Source organism: Lepidothrix coronata, unplaced genomic scaffold, assembly GCF_001604755.1.
Source record: "Lepidothrix coronata isolate B3197 unplaced genomic scaffold, Lepidothrix_coronata-1.0 Scaffold26, whole genome shotgun sequence".
Lineage (NCBI taxonomy): Eukaryota > Metazoa > Chordata > Aves > Passeriformes > Pipridae > Lepidothrix > Lepidothrix coronata.
This window is the reverse complement of record NW_016690206.1, coordinates 394,655-405,939: the sequence shown is the minus strand read 5'-3', so window position 1 is coordinate 405,939 and position 11,285 is coordinate 394,655. Positions and strand designations below refer to the sequence as shown.

The 11,285-nt window shown below is 35.6% G+C and overlaps 1 long non-coding RNA gene across 1 annotated transcript in view; it reads right to left on the bottom strand.

The window, feature by feature from the left end:
* The window catches only part of LOC108494644, a 29,031-nt gene extending 25,560 nt beyond the window's left edge, over window positions 1-3,471 (bottom strand). The window contains exon 1 of the long non-coding RNA XR_001873933.1: window positions 3,376-3,471. This is a non-coding gene — a long non-coding RNA (uncharacterized LOC108494644). The remainder of the gene's footprint in view (window positions 1-3,375) is intronic.
* Window positions 3,472-11,285: the final 7,814 nt, after the last annotated feature.

The following is an 11,285-nucleotide window of genomic DNA, read 5'->3' as shown; positions in this document are numbered from 1 at the left end:
GGAAAAGTAATATGGCAGGTCTCCTTCAGGCCGCTATTTTATCTGCCTCATTAGAAATCAGTGCTAATTGTCTCAGATAAATAATGTCCGTAAACGTGTACTCAAATGGGAGAGTACCTTCACTCATTTTCCACATATGTATATTTCATATCAGTTATTTTCCAAAAGCATATTTTCTTTCTAGAAAAGTCATCCGCTTGGCTACACAAAAGTTAGAAACTTCAATTCTACCATATTAATCCAGCACTAGGGTGATTACAATAAGTATTCCAATGTATTAGTATAAAGAATTCTAAAAAAAAAAATGCTTTTCTAATATTTTGCATCCTTTCATGATCCCATTTGTCCAAAAATTTATTTAAGAAAAGGTCATGTCACCTGCCCGTCAAAGCTCTCATTTCTTCCAGTTTAAGTAGAGGTTTCAAATTTTGTTTTACCTTTTTTAGAGTTCAAAACTTGTTATGAATTCTTATCTTCTCAAATGCCTTGAAATCCATTTAACAGTGCACCTGAAGCTCTTGGCAGATTTCAGAAAGCAATTCTAGGTATGGGAATGAGAAAGTGAATAGTGTAGAGTGGGGAACACTGTACCCATAAAACCACAGATCTTCTGCAGGGATTTATACTGCTGAACATTACTCACTCCTAGACAAAATTTTAGAGGAATAAAATAAAAGCAAATGCATCCTAAAATTCATCGATGGCAATTTTAATAATTTAAGACACAGCATAGTCACACCTGAAAGCAACAGCATTAGTATCCTCAACACCCAAGTTTTAACATCGTATTTAAATAGCTGGCGTTTCCAGGGTAGTTTAGTCAGGCTCTTGAGGGCACTACCAAGACCTTCTATTCTTGTTTGGCCTGTCCCAGGGCATCATTCCACCACTGTCCATGACTCAGGCCCCATCTCATCTTGGACCTTAGAATATACGCCCTTTTTTGATCCCTCTTGGGTCCAGCAGCTCTCCGGGGCCTCTCCTAGGTGGGTGATGGCATGGCCCGGCAGCCAGGGCCTGTCCCATCCCCAAGCAGGAGCAGGGCAGCCAGGGGCACCAGGTCCCAGCCCTTGCATCGGGCACCTCCCTGGGGACAGGGACAGGCTGCGGGTGGGCCAAGACTTAAGCCAGTAGGTGGTCTTGCCTCAGCAGAGCCCATGGTTGGTCAGGGCAGGAGTTGGAGTCTGGCCCTGCTGCTTCAGGGTCACCTGGGAGGGGGCTCACAGCCCCAGGGAGCTGTCGTGGGGCCCTGAGCTGTGGGCAGGGTGAGGAGAGCCCGGGGGGCTGGGCAGGCACAGGGAAGGCTGGCAGTGCCCTCGGGGCCGTGACCTGTTGTGCAGTGAGCTGAGAAAGGTGCTTCTCCAGGAGCGGTTCGGAGAAGCAGTCCTTTAAGATTTTGAAATCCCCTCTGGAGTCAGTTCCTCCTTCAAGCAGTGAAGCAGATTGCTACAGAAGTTACTGTCTAAATTACGATGCAGCCAGGTGCTGAGCACAACGCCAGCTATTGCCGTCATGATGACTTTTTGCACATTTCATCTATAGTTCCGTAAATTAAAATCTGCTGCCACTAGAGGGAAGCACAAGGCTCTATACTGCCCTAACAACTCGGGTCAGGACCTGCCTGTCTGTAATACTTTGTCATGTGTTAGTGTTATTTTAACTGGACTAATAAAAATTCTGTCTGTATTTTCATCAGACTGTTACCATGTTAATTTACTAACAGTACATTGCTGGCTCCCCACGTCGGTTGGATCCCAGTTTTGTCCACAAGAAGATTCTGAATTTATCAAATGCAATTGACTTTCTTGGGACCTCTAATTTTTAAATTTAGTGTAAACACAGTACTGAATCTGAGCATAAGTGAATGCAAAGGCTGACATCCAGCCAGCCTAACAGATTACCAGATGGCTTTCAACTTTAGACACTTCACATGATAGTTGTCATAAAGTACCTGTCTAAATGCATATAGAGTCAATATTATTCTTTTTGTTAGGGATTAAAACAAAATAAAATTTTTAAACCATCTATCTGGCTTTTAGAAGTCTCCTGAATGCAATAAAATTAGCATTCATCAGAACTATATTTCCTGAAAAATACTTAAGATATTCAGTCAGATAATATACTGAAAAACTGATGTTTTTTCTGGGTTCCATAACTCATAATTCAGTGCAAGAGTTTTACTGCAATTCCTGTATGTTCACATTAACATACAAATATATAAATATTTCAGGTGTAAACAAGTAAAATCTTCAGCACTTTCCTCCTCCACTTGATAATCTACTTTGATAAGAAAAAAGCACACAACAATTGGCCAGCCCTAGAGTGACATCTACAGTTCAGAAAGATACACAAGAGAAGCAAAATTTACATCCACTCATCCAGCTTCAACTAGGAAACAGGGACGTACTAATGATGAACTGATGTATGAATTTGAGATATGAAAAAGGAATACATGTTACCACAAAGCATCCTGATCGCCAGGCAGCGACAGAAATATTTTAGCCCACCTGTCAATTCAACCCTTCTACCACTACTTTCCCATCTCTACTATTTGCAAACAGTTCTAGAAAGTTTTAATCCTGGAATAGGAAAGGAACATCAATCAAGTGCAGCTGTGAAATGATCAGATCTGGAGACAGAAGTCATCTGATGAAGCAACCTTTTTGGATAGAAATTAATAGGAAGGACAGCTTGAGCAGGGATGCAAAAGACTAGTACAATTATTGTGAGATAACAAAACTCTACATCATCCCTATAGATAAAATTCCATCATATGGTGATTGCACAGTCTACAATAATTGCTTCTATGATAATAAACAGAACAAAGAATTTTAACCCCAAAACCAAAGTTCTACTTTTTCCTTCTAAATGCACTGTACTACTTAAATGCTATTTTATGGGATAGATGTGTTTTCAACACATCAAATTAAGTGAACACCAAGAAATTAAAAAATTTAGTAGACCAAAAAAGTCTAGAGTTGGCTTTGATATTGGCTTTAATCACAGTAAACAAAATAATTCCACCCTATTGATCAGGTCAATGTTATCATTGGCTTATTAGTTCTGATGGTATTTCTGGAATTTCATATATGACATTTTAACTCTGAAGACTTCATCAATGGAATAAAACTTAGTCCTATTCAATGGATTAGTATGCTGACAGTCAGAAGAGCTGAAAAGTTTATTAGAATGGTCATTAAAAGACAAGATGTGCTGGTTGTAAGGCAATTTGTGACCTGTTTAGACACAATAATGGGTGATAGCTAATTTGGAAATGTGAGTCTATTATAAGTTAACTAACTTTGAAATATGATTCAGAAATTACATTTTTCAATGATGTCATGTTGTGAACAGTCAGCGAAGTACTTTACTTACTGGAGATTGATAATCTCTTTGCATGTTCTTAGACCAGTTGTAGGAAAAATAACCAGGACCTATCAAAAGACTTCTGTAAGAAAAAAAATCAATAAATTTTCCTTTAAGAAGATTCTGTGGCTTGCTGTTAATGCTTTCAATTTCACTAGTCTTTAAGTATCTAGAAATGTAAAATTATTATTTTTGTGTACCAGTGATATTTTCTATGCACAAGGATTTTTAGAAGGATATGAGAAGGGAGAAATAATTTTAGAAGGCACAAGAAAAGATTGGAGGAACAACAGGGAAAGTACCATAATATATAACACATTTGCAATAGACTTACTGTCTCTGTCAGAGAAGAACAGATGGTTTAAAAAGATTTAAATATTGTGGACATGACGGGTTTATTTTTACTGAACACAAGCTGAAGATAAAGCCAATCTGAGTGAAGGTGAAATGAAAAACTAATGCATGATAACTGCTTTGTGTCATTTTAACAACTTAGCGTATAAATGTCTATGTGTCTTATCAATCAGAACAGATACAGGGCTCACTCATTAACATGTGGTCCACTCTAAATTAGGTAGGTTGCAACAGTTATCATCTTTAAAACCAACCAAAAACATCTGTATGGAAGAAAATATTTCTATTCCTGCAATGATGATGGACACAATGGGTACAAATTGAAATATGGAAAATTCTTTTTAAACATAAGAAAAAGCCTTTTAATGATGAGTGTGATGAAACACTGTAATCAGTTGTCCTCTGAAGCTGCAGAGTCTCCATCCTCAGAGGTACTCAGAACCCAACTAGACACAGTCCTGCACAACTCGATCTAGTTGACCCTATTTTCAGCAGAGGTCCCTTCCAACCTGACTCTATGATTTTCTGATATAAAGCATTTTTATTGGAAAGGGTAATGTTTTAGTCAGATGAACACTTCCAAAAATTATGTGTGTTTAAGTGTGTAACCTTTACTTCTCGGATTTAGGAAGGGTACATGAAAAATAGTCCACCAAGTGTGTCTTCCAACAACTGCAATTTTAGAGGATGTTAATTTAGATGTTTTTCTGGATACCTAGATGTATTAAATGACTTTTCAAGCTATTTTTTTTAGTGCAGTTGGGGGTTCATGCTCCCAGAAGAGTGATGAGAACATGTAAATTATTTATTTTAATAAGATCTGTTTGGCACAGATATAAAAAGATATTTTTGATGTATTGCTCAGTACTACTCCTGCAAGATACAGTCCCTGGGGTAAATGAGAAGTACTCCAGAGAAGCTGAAATCCACTTTACATAGCTAAATGCTTGGAAATGGTATATTTCTATAAAAAGCACATACAGTCATGCATTTCCAATAACCCAAGATGTTTCCTCTGTATCTGTAGAGGAAATTCAGTTAAATAGATACTACTGAATTCAACATAAAATCATGTGGGACTAGGGCAGTTCTACATTTCAGTGGAGAAAAATAACTACTGATAAAAAGCTACAGAGAAAACACACAGTAAAGCATTTAATGAAAAATCTATGAAGAAAATTAATTATTTCTTTTCTGTGGGTTATTTTGATGGCTTTGTTGTGGGTTTTTTATTTTTAGCTTAACCTATTTTAAAAAAAATTACAATTATGATTTGTCTTGAAAGGTATCAAAATACATACTCATGATGATCAAGAATATTTTTCGACTAGAATAAAACTACAAAATGTAGTTAACAATTTATTTGATTTATAGACATCATATTTTACTTAGAGAAGCAATTTTTTCTCTAGTTCTAGTAAGGTAACTATATGAAGTCTCAGATTCTACTGTATTATGAACAAGTAATGCCAGTTTTCCAGCAATTATAACTAATTTGTTTTGTTAATTTTTAATGTGACAATGCATTTCCACAAATAATCATTTGCCTCTGAGAATTAATGATCATTAACACTGTAATTACATATTTCATTAACATTTATATTCCAGCGACATGGCTAAGCATACATTTCCTACCCTTGTGTTATACATAAAGTGCTTTTTAAGCCTTAGAAAATAATAGTGTTGGATTATTTGTTTGTTTCTGGTACTATACATTACCTTACATTTTTAAATCATAGTGAAAGACTGAAGTATATGGCAGGCTGTCCACAGATGTTTTTTGAATCAGTCATGTCAAGCACTGAGCAGCAGTAAAACCTTTGGGAAAAAAAAAAAGATACACAGTCATACTAAAGATTACAATTCTCTTCATAAATAAGACAGACAGAAAACTGGTGATAATTATTTTTCAGGAAGTTCTCCCATATTTCTTTGGTTCAGTGTAGAAAAGCAAGACGAAAAGTGTAAACAGCAGCCAAAAGTTGAACAGTTTTTGTTACTATTAGAATCTGGATCAAGTACAAGATCTTTATACCAGCTCTGGTTTTCTAGTGTACTGTAAAGTAAATGTTAAAAAAACTGTCAATATACTTTGCCTGGTCAGCCTGATAACTTTCTACTATGAAATGAGTCATTCAGTGGAATGAAAGCAGTAGAAGTTCATTATCTGGAGTTTAATAAGACTTTGATAGAGTCTCCAATAGCTATTGGAGGCTCCTTACAGCCTGGACCCATCTTTTTCAAAGCACTTTTTTCTCAGGCAGGTGTTCCACACTGGTTCCATTACTCACCATTCCCTCCATACTGGTAATCAGACTCAAGCCAGCAGTATGGGCAAAGACAATTCTAACATTTGTCGGACCACAGCAGGAGTGGTCCAGTTTAGTACTCACCACACCAACAAGGACCTTAGCAAGCTACAGCAAATGCCTAAGAGGCCCAGGTGAGCAGGCAGAAAGAACACAGAATATGCAAGGAAAATCTGCACAACTAACTTGAGTGTCTCTGGAGAAGAAAGGCCAGTGGAGCCACATCCTGCTCTCTTCAACTGTGTTTCACCATCCTCGAGAGGATAGCCAGACTCTTCCCATAGCTTCACACTAAAGCCACAAGAAGCCAGAAAAGATGCCAGGTGACATCTGTAACCAATAGAACACAAAGGACCAGCTGGATCTCCTATTGACCACATGACAAAAGACAGGGAAAAGCCCAAGGGCCACAAAGGTTCCTTTTCCCTCAGCTGTTGCTGGAACAATCTGCCCTTGGACCGCCCAGGTGCCTGCACTTGGTAGCAGAGCTGAGGTGAGCAAGAAGCTTGAACTTCCTCTCTTGAAAGGCCATTCAACTCAGAAAACAGTATATGCTGTGATAGCAGAGCAATACCCATTTTTGTAAGATTAAAAAATGTGCATATCTTCTAATAAGCTATTAATTAGAAGTAAGCCCTGCAAATATTAGTTTTCAGACACATGACATGGTAAAATGTATCAGCTGCATGCATATAGTTCGTAAGACTGTAGTGAATGTTATCTAGTAAAGCAGTAGTTGCCCTGTAAAGCATAAATCTAAGCATTTTTCTGTGTGTGATCAAGACAGTTTTTTCCCAAGTTTTCATTAAATAACACTAAATTTTGATCTCATTTGTAGTAAGAAGGCAGGTGTCTCATGCACAATACAGATGAAATACCATAGACAGAAGTTTCACTTTAAATGAAAGTTATATTCTAATAACACATTAAATACATATAAATCCAGTAAAAACAAGTTGTAAACACCTTAAATCAGCCACCTTAGATAGCCATAGCAGTCCATCCCAAACAAATTTCAGCATTCATGAGGACAAACAGCTGCATATTTCCCCTGGTCTTTATTTGGCAGGAAAAAAAAGCAGAGTCCAGTTACCTCATGTGTGTCAAACTGAGACTGTAGCACAGTTGTGTTGGTTTGTAATTCTCCTTTAACAGGACACATCTTTATCAGCACTGATTTATACAAAGCATTTGTGTTGTGCTTTTGAATATTATTCTGCATCTGTTATGCCAGTCATATATAAAGTCAAATAAGTCTTTGTTTGATTCAAAACAACTTCCATTGAAAGATATATAAGCTTTACCTGCACAAAGACTTACACTGTTAGCAACAAATAGAAGTAGAAATGAGTGTTATTTCTTCCTGTGAATATCTTTTAGTAAAATCTGTGCCTTCAGCTAGTCATTGTACACAAAGGCCACAAGATGGTAGTCTTGCCTCGAAAAGTTATATGTTGATTTTTTTTTTTTTAACCTAAATAAGAAGTTGGCTGTCTCCTTTGTGACACCAGGGATTTTCAGTTCCTACCTGAATTCTCTGAAATAGCTTCTCATGTGAAAGTGAATTAAAGAGGGTTTAAATCTCAGCTCAGTTTTCATCATGAAAGCGTGATATATTTCTAGGAAAATTAAGAAAGTTCATAGATGAGTACTAACTTTAAAAAATTCAGAAAATTAGTGCAGCTAACAAATAACAGTTGTATTTTAGTAGGGTACATCATTTACTTACAGGAAATTCATTGTAATTTTGTTCCAGGACTGATTATTTCTTGTGATAAAAATAATTATGGTGGATTATCTGTAGTAATCAACTACTTCAGTTTCCATAGTACCAAAAATATACTAAGCATCAGCAATTTTTAAAATCTAGGAGAGGTTTACAAAGGTTTGATATAATCAAGCGCTTAATTGGAGAATTATAATACCAGTTTACCAGATCCATAACTTATTCTAGCAGTTCCTAGTTCAAACTAGATACAGTAGCTAATTTCTTCTTCACATGTTTTGACTATTAGGTGGTTGAGTTTTATACCAGGAAAGGTGGGGTTTAAAATACATTGTTTGAAGTAAATATATAAAGCCAATTCTTACATCTGTATCCTAAACTAGCTCCCTAAAGGTAGATGGGTTTTGAAGGGGGAAATGGATAAGTAAACATCCACAAGAGCTGGATTTCTGTTCTGGTTCCTAATTCCTCAAAGCTGATCTAGCACTTTGAGCCGAAAGAAAAGTTTATTTTCTTTGCCAAAAGTGGTAGTACACTCTGATGAACAGTTATTTCAAGAATATGGTGAAAGAATGAACCAAGTTTTCTCCCAGAAATCCTGTGATACACTAATTCATTGAGATGCAGACATACGAATTATCAGGTGCACAGTTTTTCTTGACAAATCTTGTTTTTCAACTAATGTAGACTTTAGCAACTATTCTGTACATCCTTTGCCTTCATCTCTTTATGTCATATTTTACTTTTGATTGTATCATTGATGGTCTTGTTCAAAAAGTCAATTTTTTTCATGTATTCAGGTTTTGATAATAATCATCACAATGAGTATTGATTTTTTTTTTTTGAAATGGTAAACTTTTGGTATTTGAAATAAAAAATCTCAAATACTTTCAAGTAATGCTGGAAAAATCATGTTTAAGTTTCAGATGAGAAATAAGAGAACTTTTGGATTGCTGGTGGCCTACAGCTAATCTATGACATCAGAAGTATTAGCTATTCTGTCACACTGAGATGATATGGTTAGAAAGGATTTACAATTCTGTGGTGTCCAAGAGCTAGCATTCTACCACTTCTGTCAAAGAAAAGACTTTTCTCAGTGCTCCTGGCTAGGAATGAACCAAAGGCTCAAAAGGTAGCACAGCTTTGCAGAATTAGGAGATTTAGGTAGCTAGCTACAGGATACAGCAATAGAATTTACTCTTATATCAGTTTATTAAATTTAAAGCAAATGTTTTGGGGGATTTATGGCCTGGGTCTCCCTCCCTCCAGTAGTTTGGCACAAAAACTACTTTTCAGAAAATAATATATTCCAGAAGCATACTATTGGGAATTCACTCAACAACCCTTTAGAGTTATTTTGCCATGAATATTTTGGGACCTATAAATGAAACCAAGTAATTATGGAATAACTTTACACAAAAAAAAAAACCAAAACCTATGTATAATTCCTTTAGGAAAAGACATTTTATGTGTGAATAATTATTATACCCCATCCCCCAGGAAATTAGACTTAATGTGTCTTTTCTAAGAAAAAGATAGTAAATGTTACAAATAGCAAAAAGGTGTGTAGCAGAGTGTTTTTCATCCTTTAAATCAAAAAAACGAATAAGATGTTTTTTGTGTGCAAGAGATGTCTACAGAAGCAAATAATATGGCACAATAGTAGTTAATTAGTAGATCAAAACACATAGTTCTGAAACTTCAACATATTGACTGCATGAAGTATGAAGGTTTTCACTTTTAACCGGATTTTACTCTGCTGGACAATAAACAAAATTGTTAAATGTTGCCTGCAGGACCGGTTTTTGGGCTGAACACTCACATTTCCACCAGTATTTGAAGTGCAATTGAAGCCCACCTGGAGCTTGTAGTTTAGTTTCCTTGGAAAGAAATCCAGTTTATACATCCCAAGGTTGCAGGTATTCACGGGCATCTCCTCTAAGACAAATTTTTAGAAGTTTCTATGAAAAGCTTCATTTTAACCTGTGCTTTCATATGACCTTTAAGTTAAAGTAGAAAATTAAATCTGTAGAAAATTTATAGCTTTTTTAAAAAATAAATTTATTTACTAAGAGGATTTTTGTACTAAACTATTTATTCAAGGTTTTGTTGTTCCACACCAGAGCATAAATATGATGTTCGTATATCTTCACATGCACACACACACATTCTCCGCTTACTCAGATTAGAAATCCTCTAGTTACTTCTACCTATTCATCATTAATTTATGAAACCAAAATTAAACAACATATATTCCAAAATTTGTTCTCCCTCAGCTTCAAGTAGAGCAGAGTGACCATTGCTATTGCTAATCTCAGGTAAGACCACACTCAGAGAGCCACTAGTGTGGTCTTACCTGAGATTCTCTAAGTTTATAGCATCAGAATTAAAGGTCATACATGAGTTTACACAACAGAGGTCACTTGTCACGTAAGTGCTCTGTTGTACCTAACTGTGGTACAGTCACTAGTAGCTAAACTGTCTTTTCTCTCGCATATAATTTACTTTTCAAAGAAAAGGTCTTATCTTTTATTATTGATATTACGAGTACTTCTTTCATTTTTATTATGCCTCAGTAGCTCAGCTAATAGCAATAACTGCTGCTAAATTTTTACATTCAGCATGGGAAATACTAGGTTGTGTGTAGTAACATTTACACACAATGGTCACTTACAAAAACCTTTGGAAGCAAACTCTTCAAATCAGAGAGAGAAGAAAATTGAATTCCTGATAATTAAGTCACACGTTACATAGGTGTTCAAGTTAGAAATAAAAGGTAGAAAAAAGAACAGGTCAACATCTCAAAAATTATGACAAATATGTAACAGAAAAAGAATAATTCCTTTAATTGTTATATTTTTATGCAAGTTCAACATGTTCTACTGTTAGATGTAATGTATTAAACATTAAAAAGTTTGACCAGTGCTGGATTTTAAAAGTAGTAAGCTGCTTCAGAGAATGGTCTCTAATTTCCTTTATTTTTTTCTACCTTATTTTATTGAACCATTGATTTCATTACATGATTTATGTGGCTATGAGATTAACATAATCTGCTGTCTAAGATTAGCAGTTCTGTTTATTCAGATGCCAGAACTAATTCAAGTATTAAGACCATCACTGACAAAAAGTCTTATTTACATCTCAAGTGCAATTTAGACTCCTATATATGTCCAAGTGTAAATAGAAAGAGTGTGCTTTGAGACATGTTCTATACCTGCTAGTCTCATTTTCTTACTTGGTCAGTTAGAGAATCCAGAAGAACTTGACAGGATATATACATTCCCCCTTAATTAAATTGTTGAGAGTCAATATAATATTTGTTTTTGTTATCTGGTGAATAAGTAAAACAATTTCTACGTGTAGGTGTGAAGTCATAGTGAAAAATCGTGGTGACCACATAGTTATTGCAAAGAGTTGCCCATTCATGTTTAATAGTTTTCCAGGTCTATCGCATTTGATATTTTATCCTATTATAATTACTTTATACATATTACATTATTTTATTATTATTATTTGAGAATTCTTTGTGA